The following is a 25,975-nucleotide window of genomic DNA, read 5'->3' as shown; positions in this document are numbered from 1 at the left end:
TCGTTAATGAATACGCAATAGTAGACAAAAACTAAACAAATTATAGAAAATTTATTGAATAAGGCGTTACTTTGCGGAAATCCATAACTATACAAATTATTTATAAAATTTTTAGTATAAACAAATTATATACTAAAACCTTCCTCGAGAATCACGCTTTTCATTGGTGAAAACAACATGAAAATCGGTGCAGTAGTTTTTGTGTATCGCGAACAGATAGACTCAGCGGAAGACTTTGTTTTATAATATACTAGTTGATCCGTCAAATGTTGTTCTGTATATAATAAAAAAAATACTTATAGGAATTCGCCAATAATAATGCAAAACATCAAGAATTATTTCGTAAAAAAATGCTTCCTGTTGTTATAATGAAATTATTTCACAGCGGAAGTGTCAAACCTTGCGTCACTAAATTCTCTCATAGAAAGTATGTCCATAGAAAATAAATATTGAAAATAAAATAATTATGGGTCCCAGATCGAGATAAAAACAATCCTATCTCTCAAGTTGGACCAAACTGCACTCCATTGAGTACTCCCCATTAAAATCCGTTCATTACTTTTGGAGTCCATTGCGGACAAACAACGTGTCACGTAATTTATGTATATTAAGACAGCGAATTATAAATTGTTTAAGTTAGGGATAGAAAGAAACGATTAATAAACTGAATTGGATCGTGAATCTCGTGCCGTATCGTATGGAAGTGGAAACATACAGCAGGAAGAAAACAGCGCATGCCAGCCGGCGGCGATCGTGTCTGCGAGGAACCTAATCCTACGCTCATCCACCATCCACCTTTATTCCACAAACCTACATCGCACGACATCATCTTATTGTGCCACTCATACCAGGTCTAAACAGATGGAGCGGTTCAATAGACAACTGAAAAAAAATTATAGTTGTAGAGACTGCAGAAATGAAAACTTATACTTTACGACCTTACAAATAAAATTGGCATAAAGTTATAACTAAGCATAAAACAAGAATATGTAAAATGTTTACAAATAGTCATTTTGCTTACGAATGGTTTGTTCGAACATTTAACGTTCCCGCGTTTATTTGCAAGGCAGCTTGTCATTCGGAAAACTTCAGAATTATCATTGTATTGACAGTGTTTTCAACGATATTGTAAACATTTTGCATTTTCTTTGTTTATCATCAGTTATAAATTTATACCAAGTTAATTTGTAAGGCCTTTAGTATTAAAATATGAAATTTCATAATATTTAAAAACAATTAAGTTATTAATTTTAATGTATTTTTAAAACTTTTTTCAATAATATACTAATCTAACAAAAACACTATTTCAATAATGCACAGTATATAGAAATTTAACTTTTCACTAACTCCATTCAAATTCACATATAAGATATACACAGCACTAATGTTGCATCTCACCCATCCAAAAAGTCTCTAAATATATATTTTTATATTTTTTTTTTAATTATTTATTCATCGCCAGTGATGAGCATGTCGGTGACGTGAGCCTATATGACGGTTCCATACCAAAAAGTGCCCAAAGTGGCTAATGAAGTTTTCACTTCAATAAACATTTTTTTGAATTCGTAATATCGGGTATTTGAGGCTTTGTTATATATTATATTTATTTATAAATAGAAGTTAAAATAGTTTAGAATATGTATATCAATGATAATGCTATGTTCTCTCATTAATCATAATAAACCAGCGATTTTATCACGCAATAAAATTAAAAAAATATTTTTAGTTGTTATAGTAATTGGACAACAAGTGATTTAAAACATTAGGTCTGGAATGGCATTTGATTATAAGTATGGGCTTCCAAAATAAAAGAGCGTACAGGTCACCTAACCTCTGGGACCTGATCACTTTGAACGTCAGAGAAATCACAGGAGTTTTGTTGGATATGGGGAGGAATTATTTTATAGTATTGTTACAATATACATATTATGGCATTCTGTGCAAAGAAGTCTCCCAAAGGTAAATCGTTAACGTCACTGTTAAATTAAACCTTTAAATTTATCACTTTTTTAAGAAAATAAGGGAAGAGACGAGCAGCAAGTTCAGCTGATGGTAATTGATACGCCCCAAAAACCCAAAAATTCTGAAAGGCACTACAATATAAGATAAGACATAAGATGTTAAGTCTCCTTTGCCCAGTAATTTCACTAGCTACGACGCCCTTCAAAGCGAAACACAATAATGCTTACACATTCCTGCTTCACGGCAGAAATAGGTGCCGTTGTGGTACCAATAATCTAGCCGGCATCCGGTGCAAAGGAGTCTCATAATATTATTAACATACACTTCTTATAGATAACAATGGCTAGCTTGTTAAATTTAGCGCCCTTACACCTACTTCACAAAAGCCTTGAGGAAATTTGTTAGAAGACAATAGAGCTCAGAATTGAACGATATGTCATACTTCACACGAGGGTTATTGTTTGGCGCTTATTGATAAAGTTATGCTAACAGCCTTATGGAAAGTTCCAAAATCAAAATTGCAAAAAATGGAGGCATAGTGTGTATATTTTAAATAAACATTACGAATTGTATAGACAATTATACTTTAGGCGACCAGGGAGGCAATATTTGAGAGTCTATCGATCGACTTCAACCACCTTGGGATTTACGGACACACAATACCATTTTAGACGATTATTTTTGTATAAACCCTTTTTGTAATGAATTTTCATAAAAAAATATATAAGAGTAATATTTTGTGTGTTTTGTTAAGTAGCAAGAAACAAAGTTTTTATGTCATTTTTAGATCATATACGCGATCAATGTAATGCGCACACTGTTTAGATCAAACCTTGTAACAAAAGACTGTATTTTGAAAATAAATAACTGTAATGATGGAATATTTACACATTTAGGTCGACCACCCCGTACAAGTGCTACGACTTGAATGCCGTCGTCATGTTCCAGTGTTCAAGTCTTCCAGTTGACTATCTATATTTTACACTTTTAATCGATTAAATATTACAATGTAACAATTTGGTAATTAAAATTCATGATTTAATAAATCATGATAATTAAATAATAAAAACATAATATTAAGATTGAATTAAAATAAAATAATAAATATGTTGGTTACGCTAACAAATGATAGTTTCTATTAACAAGGCTGAATGGAGCACATTCTTTAGCCTTGTTCATCCATTATCGTTACAACGACACAAAAGTTTTTTTCGATTTAAAATTATATCAACATTTTTTTAAGTGAATGTTGTTTCCTTTATCAATTTAAGCCCATTTCACTCTTTTCCATAATTTGGAGCGCAAAATTCAATTTAAGCTTGAATAGGAGAAAGATTAAAAGATGAGTGTTCTTTACCTCACTATTATTTTAACATACTAAAATAAAATTACTTACTTTACCACTAATTTTACCAGTGGGAGGCTCATTTGCACAGGATGCCGGCTAGAATATGGGTCATACAACGGCGCCAATTTCTGCCGTGAAGCAGTAATGTTTAACATTTTAAGTGTTTCGGTCTGAGGGGCGCCGTAGCTAGTAAAATTACTGAATAAATGAGACTTAATATCTTATGTCTCAAGGTCACGAGCGCAATTGTAGTGCCGCTCAGAGTTCTTGGTTTTTTTTTGTTTGGGCGGATCGTATTAAATACCATCAGCTGAACGTCCTGCTCGTCTCGTACCTTACTGTCATAAAAAAACTATTACAGATAGTAAAAACCCTCGTTAATTATCCGACAAATTACATAATTACAGTAACAATTGCCGAGTTAGATATAAGTATTGTGCGGTCTTCTAACAATATCTAAGAGTAACACCCGCATCAGGTAGCTACCCTCAGCCCCAACAGTGTGCCAATGCCTTCTGATACCTGCCGACGTACCTGCATCGTAAGGCCCATTTGAAGTTAAACTAATCTTATCTTTGAATATATAATGCAACTGTACTTTTTGCTCTTACTTACTAACTTGATTTTCTTTATTTTAACATTAAAAATAAGGTATTGCTTGTTACTAATTCCAGTAGGCTTCATAAGATAAATAATAGCTTTAAGGTCATACATTTTTATAATAAAGTCCCAGCCAGTGTTCAGGCATTATCTATAAATAAATTTAAATGTTTTATTATATAATGTATCTGTCGTAAATCTTACTTAATCCACAGCTGAATATATAAGTGATCGGACAGTCTGGGACTAGATTTTGATTATTTCATAGCAATATGCATATTAGAGAAATAATTAAAAATGCTTCAAATAAAATAAAAATGACTTGGAAAGTTATTAACTGGGAATCTGGAAGAGCGAAAGACTGCAAGTTTGAATATAATCTAATAATAAACAATACAAAAATCCACTCTGAGCATGAAGTAGCTTCTGCTTTTGAGAATTTTTTTTCTGACATTCCAGTTTCCATCTCAAGCACCCTTGTCTCCTCCACCAGTGTTGCCGAGTCACTTCTTTTGGAAAATGTTAAGGAATGTAAACAAAATTTCAAATTCAGTGTTGTTAGCCCAGCAGAAATAATTAAAACTTTCAGATCCTTAGAAATGAAAAAAACTGCTGATATATGGGGCATATCTGTAAAAATAATAAGTTCTGTTATTGACGTCATAGCACCATATCTAGCACTAGTTTCTAATAGCTGTATTGAACATGGCGTGTTTCCTGACCTTCTGAAGTATAGTAAAATTACACCAATATTTAAATCGGGACTCACTTTTGACCCGAATAACTATCGCCCTGTTTTGGTGTTGCCGACCCTTAGTAAAATTTTTGAAAAAAATATTTTAAGCCAAATGCTTACTCACTTTAACACTTATAAGTTACTTCATATAAAACAATTTGGCTTTACTAGGGGACGCTCGACTACGGATGCAGGTGTTGAACTCATCAGGAATATTTTTGAGGCCTGGGAGGAATCACAGAATGCACTTGGTATCTTCTGTGATTTATCTAAGGCTTTTGATTGTGTTCAACATTCAACGCTGGTCAGGAAGCTATGCCACTATGGTATAAGAGGATCTGCACTCGATCTTCTGATCTCATATTTAAATAATAGGATTCAGAGGGTCGAGGTGAATGGCAGGAGATCTCCTGGGACTCCTCTCGGTATGGGGGTACCACAAGGGTCTATTCTTGGACCCTTCCTCTTCCTAATTTATATAAATGATCTACCTAACCTTGTAGAAAAAAAACACAAGGTGGTATTGTTTGCGGATGACACTTTACTTATATTCAAAGTGAACCGGAGCCAAGTTTTATATGACGAAGTAAACAATGCTTTATTTGACATCGTGTACTGGTTTAGCGCCAATAACTTATTGTTAAATAATCATAAAACCAAATATATTAAATTCACCGCGCCAAATGTCAAAAATGTAGATGCGAATATTTTATTAAATGGAGAGGTGGTAATCAGTGGAATCTGCTATATTTCTTGGCATTACTCTTGATTCCAAATTGCAGTGGGGCCCCCATATTGAAGGATTGGCGAATAGGCTTAGTTCTGCAGCATATGTGGTTAAGAAAATCAGACGGTTAACTGACATAGATACGGCGAGATTAGTATACTTTAGTTATTTTCATAGTACTATGTCCTATGGTTTATTGTTATGGGGCAGTGCGGCCGATATTAATACTATCTTTGTGCTGCAGAAGAGGGCTATTCGCGCCATTTATAACCTAGGTCCTAAAGAATCATTAAGAGAAAAATTTAAAGAAATAAACATTTTTGATAATGTTTTGTATGTTCATAAGCACATTGAGGAATTTTCTAGAAACTGTGACATTCATAATGTTAACACGAGGAACAAACATAAACTTGTTATTCCTACTACTCGGTTGGGTCGAGTTAGTAAGTCTTTTGTTGGGCGATGTATATGCTTCTACAATATGATCCCAGAAAATGTACAAAACAAATGTGTTACGAAATTTAAAAGAATTGTTAAAAAACGTTTGTGTGGGAAAGGTTATTATAGCATAAACGATTTTCTTAATGACACCACGGACTGGGATTAAAGCGAACACCCTCAGGCTCTTTAATTATTAATGTTCATTGTACGATATTACATTGTAATCCATATTTTATATAAAAAAAAAGCCCGCTGAGTTTCTTGCGCCCATTCTTCTCAGGTCTGAGGCAGTCTCTTTTGAATGGGGGGTAGATTGTGACTTTCAATAAGTGATTATAAATCCTATTTTTAATAAAAATATTTGAATTTGAATTTGAATAGCAATGGCAGTACAATATTGTATATTTTATTAAAAGGAGTGCAAGGACGCTGGGAGAGTTTCTTCCGACGCTTCTTCTCACTCAGAGCGCTATTTGTTTCCGATGCAGTAGTAGTAGTATTAGAAATAATTCTAAAGGAATCAACTTTGAGAAAATAAATGCCTCTTATTACTTTATGTACCAGTATACCTATGCCAATAATTTGTTCCTTAATCGCTGGTCGAAGCATGAAAAAAAAATTGTCATATAGAGCTATCAACTCGTAATTGGTCGAGATAGCTGGCGTTGTGATTGAGCTCTACGAAATTTATGTTTGTTATTTTAAGACGAAAGATTTACTTTTGTGCTAATTATTCTGTCTTTTAATAAACGCAGTGTTAAGTTACTCCAAGTTTAAAATTACTTCTGTTCCTGTCATGTAATTCTGTAGTGACAAATTTTGTTTGTGTTTTAAAAGCAACAATGGTGAATGATTAATGACAAAAATGTAATATTAAAAAGAAGGAACCATATATAATGTATTACCAGTTTTCATTTTCATTAATCGTATTAGCAGAGAAGCTTGTAAAATAGGTTGTAAGACACTGAGAGAAACAATAAACATGTCATGTTTCTCATCGTCGATTTTATTCATCTAAATAAGTTATCATAATTTAAACAAAAATACCCCCTCTAAACCTATATACATGTAGGCACGTATAAGTGTGATGTAATGTCACAAGACCGCCTCCTAAATAAATAATTTCCCACATTTCCCGCAATGCGAGACCGATGAATGTGTTAAAATTTTATACCTTAATTAGAAGTTCCACACGGGCCTGTACTGGTAACTTGCTAGTGGAATTTCATGCCCCGGCTCCCAGGGGCATCCCGACCATTCAGTTGTGACTTACCCCTTCACATAATGTTAGGGTAGTGTCGTTAGCTGCCTGCACTCCCATGCTTAGAATAATTTTAATTAGTAAAAAGATGTCATTTGGGACTATAATATGACATATACATACTTACATATTATCGCTACTAATATTATAAATGTGAATGTAAGTTTGTTTGTTACACTTTCACGCCTAAGCAGAGATAGACTATAGCTTGAAAAAGGACATAGGCTAAAAAAATAAATGTAAGGGTTAAGATAGGGGATGGCAGTTTGAATGTAAATTCGTCATTATCGATAAAACCATGAAACTTTGAATTAAGGGCTTTGATGAGAAATTATTTATAAGCATTTGTTCGAGCATTTTTGAAACTTTGACCTACATGGGGATGAAATAGGAGATTAAAGTTCACAGGGAAATACTATTAAAGAGACTATCCACAATAACATGGGATATCCACTGTATCATAGAAGAGCGCTGCCAGCAGTGGAAAGTTTCTATGTGTATTATTTGAAAAGTATCCTAAAAAAAAAAATCCCAAAGTAACTATTCAACGCGGATGAAGTCGCGGGTAAATGCTAGTAAATTCATAAAATGTATTCATGTGGAGATGTTATATATTATAAAAATTATACTCACGCATATGTTACCTGTAATATGTATAATCTGGTATCTATAAAATGCCTAGGCATCGTATGAAATAAAAGTTTTAATATATAATCTACACAATACCCATAACACTGCCGGTAATGTGTATTATATAAACAAGAAACGATTTAATATAATCCTTTTTTTTTCCGAATCAATAAACTCATAAAATTCATTAGTTTATTATTATAAAATATAAGATTTTGCATTCTTTACAAATAGTAGGTATTGCAATGCATAGGAGGGTAACTCGACAAACTTGTAAGATATAAAGTTAATGTCTATTAGCTACGTAATAAGAAATGCCATTGTAGGGAACTCTTTGTTCATGCAGTCCTAAAAGGATAGTCTCGATAGGCTGGGAGGAACCAAAAATTACAGGAAATAAAAACATCCTCTGTCGATACCCAAGCAAAATTTTTCAATATTTACCAAAACTTCCTGTACTATGGGTGCAATACGACAATGTATTTACGAGTAATACGACCTACATTCTTAAACATATAAACATTCATGACTCGAAACAAACATCCAAAGTCATCATGTAAATGTGGTTCTAACCGGAGATCTTAAGCTCAGTGCACTGGATCACTAACAAAATAACCACTACCTTATATAGGCTAGGGTTATCAAAATTAAAGTGAGACAATAAATCATTTGCTACAAAGAATTCGTCGTAAGTTCGACAGCTATTGAAAACTCTTTGTCTTAAACTCCAAGTCTAAGTCGCGACCTCCATTCATCGGTACTAAGACGACGCCATTAATAGCACAAAACTCTTAAATCCCACAAACCAGGCGATTATCACGCCGAATATTCGCCAGGGGTTGAAATATAATAAAACAATCCTTGCGCTAAATAAAAATGTCATGTTTCCTTTCATAGCCTGTGTGACACACAGTTACCTAGCTCCCCTAGCATAGTGCCATTATTAAATAATAATTTTTCAATCACTTATTATAAGTTAAGAGCTACCACAAATTGAAAAGAATTGTTTCAGCCCCAATTAAATTAAATTATTTATTGATATATTTATTTAACATTTATTTCATGAAATGCCTGACGGTCATTGTTCTTTCCCGAATATGTGGTATCGTTGAAAAGGTCAATAAGTTAGTAACTAAAGCTATGTTATATAATATGTACATAATAAGTATAGCAAACATTAAAAAAAAGATATTACCTAAAACATTTTAAAGTTGGGAACAAGTTGCGTGCAACGGAAAGCAGCTCGAATTATCGGGGACACAGTGCTCTGTGAACGGTTGGATCACTTAGCATTATGTAGAGACGTCGCTTCATTGTGTGTCTCATAATGCATTTATCACCATGAGTGTTCCGAAGAGATCTTTCAACTGATTCCTGCCGCCGAATTCCTCCTTCGCACGACACGCCACAAATAAGAATATCATCCCCACCACTGGATGTGTGGCGGTCCTCCACAGTGCGGTTTTCAAGAAGCTTTCTTCTACGTACTACAAAGCTGTGGAATGAGCTTCTTTGTCCGGTATTTCCAAGACGATACAACCTTCAAAAAGAGCATACACCCTCCTTACAGGCTGGCAGCGCTCCTCTGGTGTTGCAAGAGAATGTAGGCGGCGGTGATCACTTAACACCAGGTATGCTCGTTTGTCCTCCTTTTCCATAAAAAAAAACTAAAAAGTAACGACTAGTATCCATGAGAAATGGTTGGTAGTCAATTTCCACCAACTTGTCATTAAATGTTAATTTATATACAGACAAAAATTCACAATTCGTACTAATTTTAACGAACAGTACTTATTTAATTGAAGATATTGTTATGAGATATAAAAGTAAAAGCAAATCAGACATTTAATATATGGTAAAACACAGCAATACAATCAATACTGTGACCCAGTGCGCACGACCTATATCATACAAAAAGCACAATTGAAAGATATTTTTCGCTTTCATTAATCGCAGTTGTTGACGAAATGGGGCATAGAGCGTAGAGCTCGCCGGCCTGAGCGTCAGTGAACCACAATAGCGGTTTCCTCATCTCAACATTCATCAGCCAGTGCTTTTATATCGGCGTTCTGTTTCGAGTTTACGAGCACCGTCAATGCGAACGGCATAAACCGACTGAAAACCTATCAAATTTACTGCCGGCACATTTTACACTTTACCCCTATAGTTTTACGACTGCGAATGACATTATTGCGCAGGACGTAAGCTGTTTTAACGCACAATGACTGTTGTTCGCCGTACAAGTTGTGAAAAGGTTTGAGCCGCGACATCCGGTACACGTGAGGCTGCATTCAGGTTTAAGATCGGACGTCTGTCGCCTCATTGTCTCGCTTAAATGAACTCAGATAAAGAGTGCTCTGCCCTTGAAATAAACTCCATCCAAATCATTAACTAGCTACCTAGATTTACCCAGAAGTTCTGTTACGAATAAAAATACATTCATATTTGTTTGAAAATGTATTCTTCAATTTTCAAATTCGTATCAAAAAGAATTCTATTCGATATTTGAAATTTAATTTGTCTTGCCACGAGTCCATGGAATTTCAAACTGTTTCCATGGGGAATTTAGTCAGGACTTGTTCTAGAGATTTATTAAGCGTGTCGCTGGCAGCAGGCGATGTCTACCACAGCTGACTAAAATTTGTTGTCCAATGAGTTCATATCTGGTCTAGACGTAGGCCAGTCTTCAGTTCCTTTACCTATAGTCCGGTAAGTTTAGGTCTAGTCAAGCTTGGGTTTGTGCCATGTGACCATGTACAGAGTCTAGCTGCAATCCCAGATACATTATAAATAGCATATTGCTAAGAGGTTTCACAACTCGATCTCTATTAAGAACGACAAAGTCTGTCTATACATCGACAGCCATTTTAGTTCTAACAGCAACTGCACTCGTCACCTTAATTAGAGTATGTTTAGTCTCATTTGCCCATTCGTTTGACTATCTACGGCGCCTTTCACCGAAACAAAACAGTGTTGGATGCATCTAGCTGGCATTCTATGCAAAGAAGCCTGCCTTCCAATGATAAATTTATATACTAACTAGTTTTACCCGCGACTTCGTGCGCCAGTCATAGTTGCTTTGGGCAGCATGTTTTATTTTTTAATATACTCACTTTGCAAATAATACACTACAAACTGCTGTGGTTAATACATTTTTATAAGCTATCAACTATACAACTATTATCCCCCCTTTTTATCCCACACAGGTCTAAATTTTAAAAACGCTAGGACAAATATTCATTAATTTCTTATCAAGTGCCTAAATACAAATTTTCATGGTGTTATCTTCGATATTGACGAACTTTCATACAAACTTCCACCCCCTATTTAACCCCGCCAAGCCTTTGATTCGCGATAAAAGGTAGCCTATGTCCTTTCCCATGCTCTGTAATAAATTTCATCAAAACCGGTGCGGTGAATTAGGCCTAAAGCGTAACAAACAAACTTACATTCACATTTATAATATTAGCAGGGATAATAGAACTATTACACTAGTTTAATGTTTCGAAAGAATACCTCAAGAGAAAAGTAGTGAATGCAGGTTTATTAATGTATTAGACAAGCTGTATCTAGTATCTTCAAATAATGGTGTGCTGGTTAGGAGCTTACTCAAGCTAATCAACATACAGCAAACTAGATATTGTTGTAAACAAATTTTAAACAATGTTGTAACGTTACGTGAAGACGTCATTAGCACGCAGTACGGACTTCGGTAATTACATAACGCCTCGTTAAAGACAATAAACTCGTCAGGAAAGTAAAAGCGATCAATTTGTCACGGGCGTGCTGTCGCGATGTCAGAGAAAGTCGCTGTGGCTAGTTACAGTGGCTACATGGGAATAGTGTCTCACACGGCAGTTGACTCTAAATGTCAAATAGTACAGTAGTTAGTAATTACAGTCTTACATAATACTCATATCTAGCTTAAGGTTATCAGTATTCATTTATTTTCAGGAAACATACAGTCTATAACAAATGATATACTTGATATAGGTAAAATAAATATCGACAATGAGTTCCATACAAGTTAAACAAAAGAAAAGCGCAACTTATACATAGCTATTACAATTTTGATGATTATCTAATCTTATATTTTTCTTATATTATGTATCTTAAATTTACTTATTGAAAGATGAAATATATCAACTTCTACAAGAGTACTGTTGTACAAGTTAACAGTTCTTCTAAAATAAGTATTCTTTGCATAGTTGCATATCTATGGAAAATAATTTGCGGGAACGAGATGATTTATTTGCTTGGAATACTATAGCTTATTTTATTTATAAAAGAGGGTGAGTCGTCAATGTTATTCAATATTGTATATAAGAATATGGTGGCCAAATATCTACGCCAACTGTTGAGTGATGGGATATTAATGTGAGTATTAAGTCGAAACAGCTAGCCGTTTACATGTTTGGTTGTCATGTCCCGTCTGTTGATCAGTGTTGACCGTGATTGGCGTAACATGCTTCGCTTATTTCGGAGTTTTGTGAATAAATTTTGATGACACCACGTTAAATTTGATAAGAATACAAACTTAATAATTATTTACATTTAATTTTAATTTGATTTTAATCGGTGTGATACAAAAATAAAAAAATACCGATCGAATTAAGAAACTCCTCCTTTTTGAAGTCAAGGTCAAGTCAATAGGGTCAAGGTTCGAATGTTTTCGTTGACTTTCTCTTTCAATCATGCTCGAAACATTAGATTCTGAATGAACCAACAATGAAATTAAACTTGTTTTATTGACTTTATAGTATCAGATAATAGTAATAACTAATAATATTAACACACTCACACAAATTAAGATAATTATAACCCCAAACGGTATAGTCTGTTGCAAGATAACGATAAAATAATACATACATAAATACAAATTAACATCCATGACTCGGAAACAAACATTCATATTCATCATATAAATTTTTGCACCTACCGGGATTCGAACCCGGGACCTTTAGCTTAGTGGGCAGGATCACTAATCACTGGGCTATATGGGTCGGTGTGACCACAATTGTTTTTGTGTTTGCAGTAATGCTTACGTGCAAGCATAGCAAATACTTATATTCTGCGATTTTCGGATCGATGACGTCATCGATCCGTAGATATAGAGATCGTATAGACATAAAAGGCATTTTTTTTTGTTAAAATAAATGCCCTTAGTATTATTTTGATTACCACTTCTAATACTACCACAGCGGTGGTACACACGTAAACAAATGGCGCTCTGAGAGAGAAGAAGCGTTGCAAAAACTCTCCCAGAATTCTATTTTTGCGCTTATTTTAATAAAATATACTATATTGTCATTGTTATTTCTACAATATAATCATAATCTAGTCCAATGCTCTCCGATCACTTAGATATTCATTTGTGGAGTAGTAGGATTTACGACAAAGCCAGTTTTTAATATTACACTTAAATTTATTTATAGATAATGCCTGAACAGTGGCTGGGACCTTATTATAAAAGTGTATACATTTACCCTTAATGCTATTATGTATCTTATGAAGCCTACTAGAATTAGTTACACGGGAGTGCGGGAGGCTCCTATGCACAGGATGCCGGCTAAATTATGGGTACCACAGCGGAGCCTATTTCTGTCGTGAAGCAGTAATATGTAAGCATTACTGTGATTCGGTCTGAAGGGCAGCGTAGCTAGTGAAATTACTGGGCAAATGAGACTTAATATCTTATGTCTCAAGATGACGAGCGCAATTGTAGTGCCGCTCATAATTTTTGGGGTTTTTCAAAAATCCAGAGCGGCACTGCATTGTAATGGGCAGGGCGTATCAATTACCATCAGCTGACCGTCCTCCGGCTCGTCTCGAACCTTATTTTCATAAAATTTCATAAAAAACACGGGGTTGATTCGGGTAGCCCTAAAGTACTACCTCTGGACATCCTTTTGGAACAATTTTTGCGAGATATAACAGCAGTCATACTTCAATATCGTAATATTTTGTTAATTCACAAACTAAATCAATTTCAAATAACACCAATAAAACTTCGCGCCTATATCAACAGCTACATCGTGTGTTTATACGATACGAGCTCTGCAATCCTCAAAGTTAAATTGAAAACAAATGTTTACTAAAAATACGGCGCCGCGTGTACATACGAACAATACCAACGATAATATTATTAATAATATAATATATCTTTTTGTTCAAGTTTCAGGTTTCAGAAACTTTTTTATCTCAAAAACAATTACAAAACTCACTTACTGAGATAATACTATTCTAGTAAAGGAAAAATAAAACATATAATATGCTACATAAGTTAAGAAATACAACATAAATTTAAAATAATAACATCTAATATCTAAGTGATTGAAAGTACCGACTTAAAGGGACCTATATACTTACCATAACATAATATTATCATATATTTAATTTAATTTAATCACACAAAAAAAAAATTTACTAAATAATAATAATAATGGATATAAATAGTAATAATATAACAATATCATTATTCATCATCATCATCAGCCGGAAGACGTCTACTGCTGGACAACGACTGCACTGCCCTCACCCAACCTACTCCGGCGATCTTGACCAGACCGTCGGACCAATACTACCAGTCTTCCAGTACGTGGTCGCTATTCGATGACTTTATTGCCCCAACGGCCATCTGTTTGTCGAGCTATGTGCCCTGCCCACAGCCACTTCAGTTTCGCAACCACTAGGGCTATATCAGTGACTTTTGTTCTACTACGGATTTCCTCAATTTTCTTTCGATCTCGCTCTCCAAGCATAGCCCTCTCTATTGCCCTCCGAGCGACCATGAGCTTCCTCAAAAGGCCCATAGCTAGCGACCAAGTGTACAGTCCGTATGTCATCAATGGCAACACACACTAGTAATACATATTGAGACGAGAGCGGGTCAGGGATTGGAAATAAATACTCTGCGTAAAGGAACGAGTCTTCATTTGCGTTTACTTTTCTGAACTTGCACTTCGCTGGTCTTCTTGCCGATAGCGGTACCTTCAACAGATCACACCGCACCGAACACTAGTTCTGTTCTATCTTTTTCTTCTCCTCGATCACTTTCCAGTTTTCACTACTTCTCTCTAAGAAGTACTAGTGTTCGGTGCGGTGTGATCTGTTCTCTTCCTTCTTTTCCTTTTCACTTCGAGTCTGAACTAGAACTTACTAGAAATTTCCTTTTATTTTACAAAACCCAAAAAATTCCTTACACGGGTAGGTGTATCGAACCCGGGCCTACAGCGTCTGAAGTAAACACTTTTTCGCTGAGCTACGAGTATTGTTGACGGAATTGTCGAAATTATCAATGCTTTGAAGTCTGACAACTCTCGTAATGTACGTCAAAGCGTTGCTACACGACAATATTAATATGCATGTCTCCAAAATGAGCAAGTACATGAACAGCCGCGATCATCTATGAGGCAAAGATCAACAGTCCATCTTAATCTAACTCTATAATATACAGTTTAAAGCTTAGAATATAGCGTTAATATTCTAAGGTTTAAGGTTCCAGTTATTTTACATCACTTGACGGTAGCTACTATGTACACGTTAACAACGACGACCATTTCAAATTACTATAATCTATAAACTAATCAAATAATTAAATACTACCTGACACCCATTCTATTTTGCATATTTTTAATATCTAAATTAACAGATGCAAGCGATTACATTTCAAGTGCCAAGGAATTACGAGCCATAATTCGATGTAAAATTATTACAGTCAATAACAGTACATATTGGGGCGTGTATACGTCTCCCATTGAATTGTACTATTATTATAGATGTTATCAGTCCACGTGAAATCGACATGCATTATTTATGATATAAGGGTAGCGGTTTATTGAAATCATATCCAATACTATTAGCGGGTTTGATGAAACAGTTTTCTAGAACAGAATCGTTTACATTAATTTTTTTTATGAAATCAATGACATATTATCTACCTAATTTCAATGCAGTTTTACTACTTTATAGCTTTTACTTTTACTACATGAACTCATGAATGAATCGTAATTTAGGCATAAATCACGGTGTACGGTAAAAAATCATATCTGATGAATTAACTGTATTTTCTCTATACAAATACGAAGCAATTAGCAAATTAGAGTTATCTCTTTTTCGCTTGCGATAATTGCATTTACTATCCTTCTTTGACGTGAAATTGTAATGTAGTGTGCTGTTGCAATGTTACATTATTCATGTGTGCGTTAGTATATCATTTTCAAACACCGAATGTTGTCTACGTAACCTATCTATACTTTTAAATATCATCGGGTTAAAGTTGGTTCCTAAAATTTTTTGACATTTACGTCATTCGTTATTTTTTTTTTGGTTTCCTTGTCCATCATTAGGACAGGCAAAGGGTTCAAGCCCATACAGCCGTATTTTTTACTCAGTACAATATATACAGTATAGTTCTTATAGTTTGAGAAAAAAGTGGCTGAGACATACTGACGGATAGACAGACAAACATAAGGAATCCATAAGGGTTCCGTTTTTGCCATTTGGCTACGGAAGCCTAAAAACAGAGATTAAGATCAAGTCGACACGTATTGTTACATTGTACCCACTAAATAACGTGTACCACCATTTGTATTAATATGGCAGCGCTGGTACTGAAAAAACGGACTTCAAAATTGAAAAATATTTCACAATTTTACTGGGGTTTGCTCTTTTGCACGTCAAAATTTCACTATATCTTTTTGGTGCTTCTGTTGTGCTACTTGACAGGTAAATATGTATTTCGGTAGACATATAGGTTATGTACACTTGGATGCCGCAGTCGCTCGTCGTAACGCTACGCTGCGGCTTGCGACGTATATTTGAGCGAAGCGAGGTAAACTAAGTCTGTGTACAAAAACAAAACAAAATTAATCAAACAAGATTTGACCAATCGACTCAATTTTTAAATAAATATAAATAGCGCGTGCTTATTTAAAATAATTTGTAAATCATGTTTGTTTTTAATTATAATAATTGAATCAAGTCGAAATTCAAAATTCTGTCTCAACAATAACCTAGAAATTTTCAAGAGGTTTCGATGAGTTCGAAAATTTTGAAAATCTGTTCAGAAAGGGCCGACAAACAATTTAACACAGAAATCAATTGGAGTCACCCGGTGAGAGTACCGCTCAGCTTCGCTTCGCTCAACAAATTAATTAAAAAAAAAAATCAATATTTATCTCGTACAATATTTTTCCTGTTTATGCATTAATCATTAAAACTTGTAATATATGTGCTTACTGGATACAAGCCTCTTAATTAGAAAATGGTTGAAAAGTTCTACGTCGAACGTCGTCGAGCGAATTTTTCGCAAATATGTGAAAAAGATTTCGAAACGTCACTCAACGAAACTTTGGACGTGATCTAGTTTTCAGTCGTTCTCACAAATATTTGAGTCGTTAGTACACTAACGGCTGCCAAATTTTACACTATTTTCGGTTAACTTGAATAGGTTGTAATTTCAGAAATTATTGTTCTATAAAAGGCATATGAGGCATTTATTTTCTCAAAATTTATTCCTTGAGAATTCTTTTTGATGTCATTTCTAATAACTACTAGATACTACTACCGCTTCGGAAACAAATGGAGCTCTGAGAGAGAAGAAGCGGCGCAAGAAACTCTCCCAGCATTCTTTTTTTTGCGCTCTTTTCAATAAAAATGTACAATATTCTACAGTCAGTTCTATCGCTATAAAATAATCACAATCTAGTCCCAGGCTGTCCGATCATTTATTATTTATATATTCCTATCACTCAGCAGTGGAATAATAGGATTTACGACAGAGACATTTTTTTTATAATACATTAAAATTTATTTATAGATTTTTTTTATGAAAATAAGGGAACAAGACGAGCAGGACGTTCAGCTGATGGTAATTGATACGCCCTACCCATTACAATGCAGTGCCGCTCAGGATTCTTGAAACCCCAAAAAATCTGAGCGGCACTACAATTGCGCTCGTCACCTTGAGACAAGATGTTAAATTCTCATTTGCCCAGTAATTTCACTAGGTATGGTGCCCTTCAGACTGAAACACAGTAATGCTTACACATTACTGCTTCACGGTAGGATTAGGCGCCGTTGTGGCACCCATAATCTAGCCGGCATCCTGTGCAAAGGAGCCTCCCACTGGTAGATAATGCCTGAACAGTGGCTGGGACTTTATTATAGAAGTGTATACATTTACCCTTAAAGCTATTATGTATCTTATGATCTATATAGTGTGAATCTCCATTGTATTTCTATTTTGAGTGCGTTTTTTCATAACTCTAGTGCAGTAGTAGTGGCGAATAAAAAATAATAAAATTAGTAGAGCAATATGAAAAATAAGGCCACACTTTCTGACGAACCATATAGCCCAGTGGTTTATGACCCTGCCTACTGAGCTAGAAGTCCGGGGTTCCAGTTCCGGTAGATGCAAAAAATTATATGATGAGTATGGACGTTTGATTCCGAGTCATGGATGTTTATATTATGTATTTATGTATGTTTAAGTAAGTATATTGTATGAAATATATCGTTGTCTTGTAAGTACCCATAGTACAGGCTACAAAATTGTTTGGGGCATCATAATTTGTGTAAAAGTGTGTCAATATTATAGATAGATTAATAATATTATAATTATTAAGTTATATAATATATAAACTAGCTGACTCGACAGACGTTATTCTTTATATAAAATACAATTTTTTATAAATTTGTAAATAATATTTTATAAAATCAAGACTTATTTCGTAAAATATGCTCCCTGTTGCTATAATGAAATTGTTTCACAGCAGAACTGTAAACCGTACGTCAATAAATTCTCTCATAGAAAATAAGTCCACAAATTACAAATATTGGAAATAAAAATAATAAGTTACACTAAACTGTATTCCATGAAGTAATCCCCATTAAAATCCGTTCATTAGTTTAGGAGTCCATCGCGGACAAACAACCTGTCACGTAATTTATATATATTAAGATTATTCTTATTCATAATGGTCCGCTAACTTTAAACAGCCGCTTAGGACTGTTTTTTCTCATTCTGACTTAGGTCAATAGAAGAAGACAGAGTGAGTATTAGCAATGCTTTAAGTTAGCAAACTATTATGAATATCCGCGGTAAACGTTAGAGATCACCGTGGAATGACGCCGTCCTACCCACGCTGCCATTACCCATTTTCCAATGGGTAATATGTCATAACAATAATTATTAAGATTTTATTAAGGCTTATATATACATAATAACTAACTATGTTACCGGCATTGTGCATAATCCAATATTCTATACATCAGGTAGGCATTAATACCAAGGGCAATTAGGCAAACTAAACAAAACAGAATAGGCAAATGTAAGTACTTAACATAGGTATGTAGTAGATAATATCAGTGGGAGGCTCTTTTGCACCGGATGCCGGCTAGATTATGGGTACAGCAACGGTGCCTATTTGTGCCCTGAAGCAGTTATGTGTAAGCATTACTGTGCTTCGGTCTGAAGGGCGCCGTAGCTAGTGAAATTACTGGGCAAATGAGACTTGACAATTTATATCTCAAGGTGACGAGCGCAGTTGTAGTGTCGCTCAGAATTTTTGGGTTTTTCAATAATCCTGAGCAGCATTGCGTTGTAATGGGCAGGGCGTATCAATTACATTCAGCTGAACGTCCTGCTCGTCTTATCCGTTATTTTCATAAAAAAATATTTTATTTGTCTGTCTCTTTTTCGTTTCATCAAGTTTCAAAAACAAAAAAAAATACGCATTGCACTCTTGCAATAACCAACTTGCAGCAACCAACATACTATACAAGTCAGCGGTGGATTTACACTAGGGGCAGTTGGGGCAAGTGCCCAGGGCGGCAAATTTTTTAGGGCGGCAAAATTTTGAAAGTTGAAAAATTTTTGTTAGTGATCTTGGATTTTTTTCCGGTGCCCTGGGGCGGCATTAAGTTTAAATCCGGCCCTGATATAAGTAAAATAATATATAATGCACCATAAAATTAACAATATTGCCCAGACCGCCCTGAATCTTAGTTTACATTAGTTAGTACATTGTCAACAATCCACAGTTGACTGGATTTGTTTCAAATAAAATTGTTTTACTAAAATACTGAAACACTTAACAGGATATAGGTACCTATTCGGACCCCCAAGTATTAATTATGTCGTGCGTGTAGTTATTAAACTAATCTCGCTATCAATGTAAAACATCTCGAATTCACTTAGCGTATACGAAACGATTGTTACGAGATACGGGCGGATATTTGTACCGCCATTTTATGGTTTTAGATTAATTGCTTTTAATTTATTTTCACATGCTACCCGCAATACACACGATAGAAATCTTCAATTCACATACGCCTGTTTTCTGATGTTTGATGATGATTTTTTTTTCTTTATTTATTTAGGGGCTTTTATATGTATGTACATGTCAGCTCCATTATAATCTAAGTACGTTAACACTAAAACAAATTAAAAACAAAAATTTTAACTGACAAACTAAAAAAAAACGTTAATAAAAGGAAAAGCGTGTTAAACAGTCTTCAGCTGTATTTTTCTTAGTTTTAACTACCATTTGAAATGGAAGAAAAAAGAACATTTATTTCGCAAAACAGAAATAAATGCTTAACTTTTTTATTACGGCAACTTTATATTGTTGTGTGCGTGGCATCTTCACACTCAATGGCATCTTTCAAATTTTGTAACTTATATACGCTTCGTGTTATTTTACATTGAAACTAGCTGACCCAGTAAACGTTGTATTGCCGATATTAAAATCGCGATACAAAAGTAACTGTTAATCGTAGATGGGTGAAAATTTGAAGTTGTATGTATTTTTTAATGCCGTATCATAATCACACAAATTTAAAAAAAATGACAAAAAATAATAAATAAATTTCGTGTGGACCACACTTAACATTTAGGGGGATGAAAAATAGATGTTGTCTGATTCTCAGACCTACCCAATATGCACTCATTTTTTCACTCAATTTCATGAGAATCGGTCAAGCCGTTTTGGAGGAGTTCAAAGTTTAACACCATGACACGAGAATTTTATATATTAGATTAATAAAATACCAAATACTTACTGATGATATGTGATCCCAGTTTCCATCCCAGATCCAATTCCATCTTTCTTATTTCTTGTATTATTATTTTTAAAAGTTTGACAGAACATGGGGCACGTCAACGTCACACATTGTTCAAAACTCACTTGGGCGTAGTATGAGTTGCCGCACTTTGCGACTACGCCTGCAGTTTCTAGTTGGAGGCGATCACACAACACCAATCCTTAATCTGAGTATGTTTATTATAAGCTTGTTAGTTTCGCGAGACCGCCAGTTGGTGTTGAATGAGGCCGGAACCAATTTTAGAGTTGTATCGTGTCTCATACAGAAGCAGTTCTGAAGATCCAGTTCATATTTCACGTATAATTCACCTGTCCCGTGCTTATTTCCCTCAGCTACTGCGCGACTATAAATCCACTTCGGACGAGGGAACACTCCAGACAAATCATACATTCAATGTGATAACAAGTGGAACCAAACAAAACGTTTTAGTTATTTTTCCTCGACCTATATTGACGGTGACAGCCATGTGACAGCTATGTTATTTTTTTTTCATTTATATATAAATTCAGTGTCCTGATGTCTGTTTCCAGTGAACTCCTAAACTAGTGAACGGATTTCATGGAGTACAGCTTAGTCCAACTTGAAAGATAGGATAGTTTGTATTTCGATTTGGGACCCATTATTATTTTTATTTCCAATATTTGTTTTGTATGAGAGAATTTATTGACGCAAGGTTTGACAGTTCTGATGTGAAACAATTTCATTATGTATTAACAACAGGGAGCTTATTTTACGAAATAATTCTTGATGTTATGAAATATTATTGAATAAAGGTGTGTGCGTGTAATATTTACGCGCGATTGTAAGTAGAATTACTAGTAGATTGTAAGTAGATTAGAAGTAAAACTTAATAATAATTAACTTTAGGAATAAATAACAAATAATACATTAATATATTACATACAATAAAGCCTTGTTACCAAATAAGCACTCACGTATTACTGAGGAGCTTCGTTAGATTTTTTGTTACTTTTTTTCTTGGAAACGCTAACGGTATAACTTCATCTTTTGAGCAAAGTTTGCATTTTCTCTACCTAAAATAAAAGAATGCCTTTATAATAAATAATATTATTTTATCAAGTAAATTAACGAATGTCGCAAATGTCGCAAATGTCAGAAAAATTCTGTTAACTTATATAATATTTATTACAAAAGTAGTAATAAATAAGCAAATTATACACTTGGAGATTTTCAAAAAATATAAGAGCATGAAAAACATTTCAATATGAAATGTTTTTTTAAAACCATAAAATTATTACGGCTTAAAAAATTGTTTCAATTGACTTTTTAGTGAGCGTTACTTCCGTCAGAAAAAAATTCTAAGTTACCCCCAAGTCGCGCCTAAAGAAGTTTTACTTCAAAAATTCATAAAAAAAGTATTTGTTTATTATGTGCATAACAAGGTTTGTCGGGTCAGCTAGTTTTTTTTATAAAAAGATCATATCGGTAATAGATAACAGGTTCTATTGGAATGTTTTTTTAAGATCAATTTCCCCTAGTGTTAAGTCATGCTGTTACGTCCCTAGACATTAAAGATTTCATGAACAGTAGTTAGCCATTAACGGACGAGAAGAAGAGCTACTTTTTGTAGATAGCTATAACAAAAGAACAATAATATCATGTTGATAAGAATCGACAAGAAACTCAATTACAATTTCGCATTTAAATTTTAATTAATAATATTAACTTTGCAATAAAAAAGCAATCCTCATATCAATTGTTCAATAAAAATCCAAAATTTAAGAAAACCCTGGATTATCCTGGATTCCAATAATTTTCTGGTCGAAATTATTGGTTTCTAGCTCCGTTTCAATCCTTGCCGCAAAGAACCTATGCTAAAAGTTGTGCTTTTACCTGGTGCAAGTTGCAACTAATTACTAAACTATAATCCTAAATAGGTATTACGTATTAAATTATTAAACGCACGCGAAATGCGACGCGTTGAACCGTTCACTCCTTCGTTTTGTCCAATCCGATCGTTCTCAACTCGTCATTCATTCATTCGGCGTTCCCCTCACACATTCTGCAGTCGTTCATCTGCCGTTACGGAGAGTGGACGTGTTGCCCGCCTCTCTATCACCCGCGTATTACATTACGTAGTTTGCAAAAACTCGACAAGTGTTCACGTGTGGATATATCACTATAGTGTTACGTGTAAAATGTGATGTGATGCAAACGTGTTTGATTCTCTAAGTGAACTACAGTTGTTTTTGAGTTGGAAACATTCGCGATTCGAAGCCGGTTCGAAGGTATGTTGATTCTTAACATTATTTTGCCGTGTCAAATACTTTGTGGTCCATTCCATAGTGCATGCCGCAAACGACAAACAGAATTTAATTTGCTTACAAAATAAAGTGCGCGTTAACTCGGCACAAACAAACAACTTGGTATTTCAGTATTTCTCAATACGCGAGCGTGACTCGTTAGTCGGTAGGTATCTATGAATAATTATTCAAGGTTATATTTTAAACAAGTTATTGAAGAATTGAATTACATATGTTACTTCAGTTTGAAATTATTGATATCACAACATAGTAATTGTGAGAGCTATAATTATTTTTCAATCAGTGCTTGATAGTAAAATCTTCCGGGATTAAATGTTAATAAAGTTTAGGGTAAAGGTAATATTAACATTATGTCCAGTACTCTTGGCTCAACTTATTATGTATACTTACGTGTATTATAATGAGTACTTACTACAAGCGATTATAGTATTTTTTTTAAATAGCCCAAAAATACTGTTAGTTTTTTGCGCCGTTTCGTCTCTCAGCGAGCCATTTGTTTCCTACGAGTTGATAGTACTTTAATTGTCATCTAAAAGTATTCGAAACGAATAAATTTTGAGCAAATTAAAGCTTTTTATGGCTAATGTAATTACTACCTTATCAACTCTATCTTACCTTACAATATTATCAGAATATATCTGATTGTCCATAAAATAAACAATGTGTTTGTTACGCTCTCCCTCCTTAGCTGCTCGATCGATAATTATGAAATATTGCACACACGTTGTCAGGGGTACCTACATGAAGAAAAAGGTAGAGTCACAAGATAGAGACAGAACAGGTTAGATATCTGCTTCACTCTATCTTGTGAATTTTGAATTTATTTAAATTTATTTTTCAACATGTCGTTTTGATATTTTGGATACTTTCTATAGATTGTAATTAAATGATTTGTAAAAAACTTTTTCTAATTACAAACAGAATATAGAGTAGTTGTTAAAGCTCTACCTTTTCCGCAATGAAGGTGAATGGTTAACAATATAACTTTTGACAATTATGAGTGTCATTTCTATGACCTTAAGTCTAAACGAATGAGGTGATTTTGATACGATACAAGTAAGGTTCGTTTTATCTTGAAAAAATTAAACTTCCAGGCAATACGAATTAAAAAGAACAAATTCGTTGCCATAAAGGTACTACTACCTTTATGCAAAAATCTTTACCTTTACCTTTATGTTAAAATGGAGGTACCTAACATTATCTCTCTGTCTCTCTATGTCACCTTTTCAAGTTTAAACCGATTAAGATGAAATTTCCATACCAATGGAGATAGTGTGTGGGCCTGAATATCTTTTATTGAATTGTATTTTTTTGTGAAATTAAGGGACGAGACGAGCTGGACGTTCAGTTGATGGTAATTAATACGCCCTGCCCATAACAGTACTCAGGATTCTTGAAAACCCTCAAAAACGCATTACAATTATTGCGCTCGTCACATAAGATGTTAAGTCTCATTTGCCCAGTAATGTCACTAGCTACGGCGCCCTTCAGACCGTAACACAATAATGTTTACACATTACTGCATCGGCAGAAATAGGCGTATATTTGAAATCAAATATTTCTCAAGTAAAATGCATTATAATTATTATATAGGTACTTTTTATGAGTAATAATGAATATTTCTACATTTGTGACTAATCCCGTTATAAACATGTACATAGGTATTAATGGTTGTGGATATTGTATTAAATATTATCACGGCTAAGATAAGACATTGACAAAAACAACTATCAAATTAGTGATAAAAGTTTTCGTAATGAAATGCCGAAAACATGGCGGCCAGAATAATATTAGAATTATTTCACTTTGTTTTAAGTAGCAATCTAATATATAAATTTCTCGTATAATTGTGGTGCTTATTACCAAACTCCGAAACGACTGAATCGATTTTATGAATTTTTAGTTTGGTAGGTTTGAGAATTGGTCAACATTTATTTTTAATACCCCTAAATAATGATGGTGACCCACGCCTAAATATATTTTATTATGATTCATCATTAAAAAATACATACAACTTCAAAATTTCACCCGTCTATGATCAACACCTATTATTGTATCGCGATTTAAATATTATTCTATTCCATCTACAGATCCGCAATAGGTTGTAGTACGATAAATTTTATGTACCTACGACATATTTGTAGGTCGGAGAATCGATCGTCATCAATTTTTTTAAACCCAATATTTTTATTATTGAATATTTTATTACTTTAATTGGCAATACAAAGATTGCTGGGTCAGCTGGTAATAATAATAATAATAATAATTATATTGACACACTTTTTACACTAATTATCTTGCCCCAAGTTAAGCATATACAATATATTCATATAAACATACATAAATACATTGAAACATCCATGACTCGGAAACAAACATCTATATTCATCATATAAATGCTTGCACCTACCGGGATTCGAACCCGGGACCTCTAGCTGAGTAGGCAGGATCGCTATTCACTCGGCTATACAGGTTGTCATAATATAATGTCATAAGTCTAACTCCAACTGCAACTTAACTAACATTGAACGTAATGAATGAGAAATAGGAATCTAACCGCAATGTCATTCAATAAAGGCCAAATAAATTAGTTCCGAATTCGACTACAGTGAGTGGACCGCGTAGTTACCTATTGAAAACAAAATGGATTCCAATTTACTATCGTCCCGGCATTGTTGCTCACAAATAAATTGTAATTTTTCCTAATGTACCAGTTGGCTAGTTTGTACAGGATGCCGGCTAGATTATGGGTACCACAACGGCGCCTATTTCTGCCGTGAAGCAGTAATGTGTAAGCATTACTTTGTTTCGGTCTGAAGAGCGCGGTAGCTTGTGAACTTACTGGGAAAATGAGACTTAACATCTAATGTCTCAAGGT

At 34.3% G+C, this 25,975-nt stretch overlaps 1 protein-coding gene across 1 annotated transcript in view; it reads left to right on the top strand.

Annotated features, from left to right (window-relative positions):
- Positions 1 to 22,831: 22,831 nt before the first annotated feature.
- Positions 22,832 to 25,975, top strand: part of LOC126967081 (insulin-like growth factor-binding protein complex acid labile subunit) — a 316,436-nt gene continuing 313,292 nt past the window's right edge. The window contains exon 1 of the mRNA XM_050811460.1: positions 22,832 to 23,061. The gene's annotated coding sequence lies outside the window, so the exon portion shown is untranslated. The remainder of the gene's footprint in view (positions 23,062 to 25,975) is intronic.

Source organism: Leptidea sinapis, chromosome 12, assembly GCF_905404315.1.
Source record: "Leptidea sinapis chromosome 12, ilLepSina1.1, whole genome shotgun sequence".
In the NCBI taxonomy this organism is placed as follows: Eukaryota; Metazoa; Arthropoda; class Insecta; order Lepidoptera; family Pieridae; genus Leptidea; species Leptidea sinapis.
The sequence above is the reverse complement of the archived record's forward strand: the minus strand, read 5'-3'. Positions and strand labels throughout refer to the sequence as shown.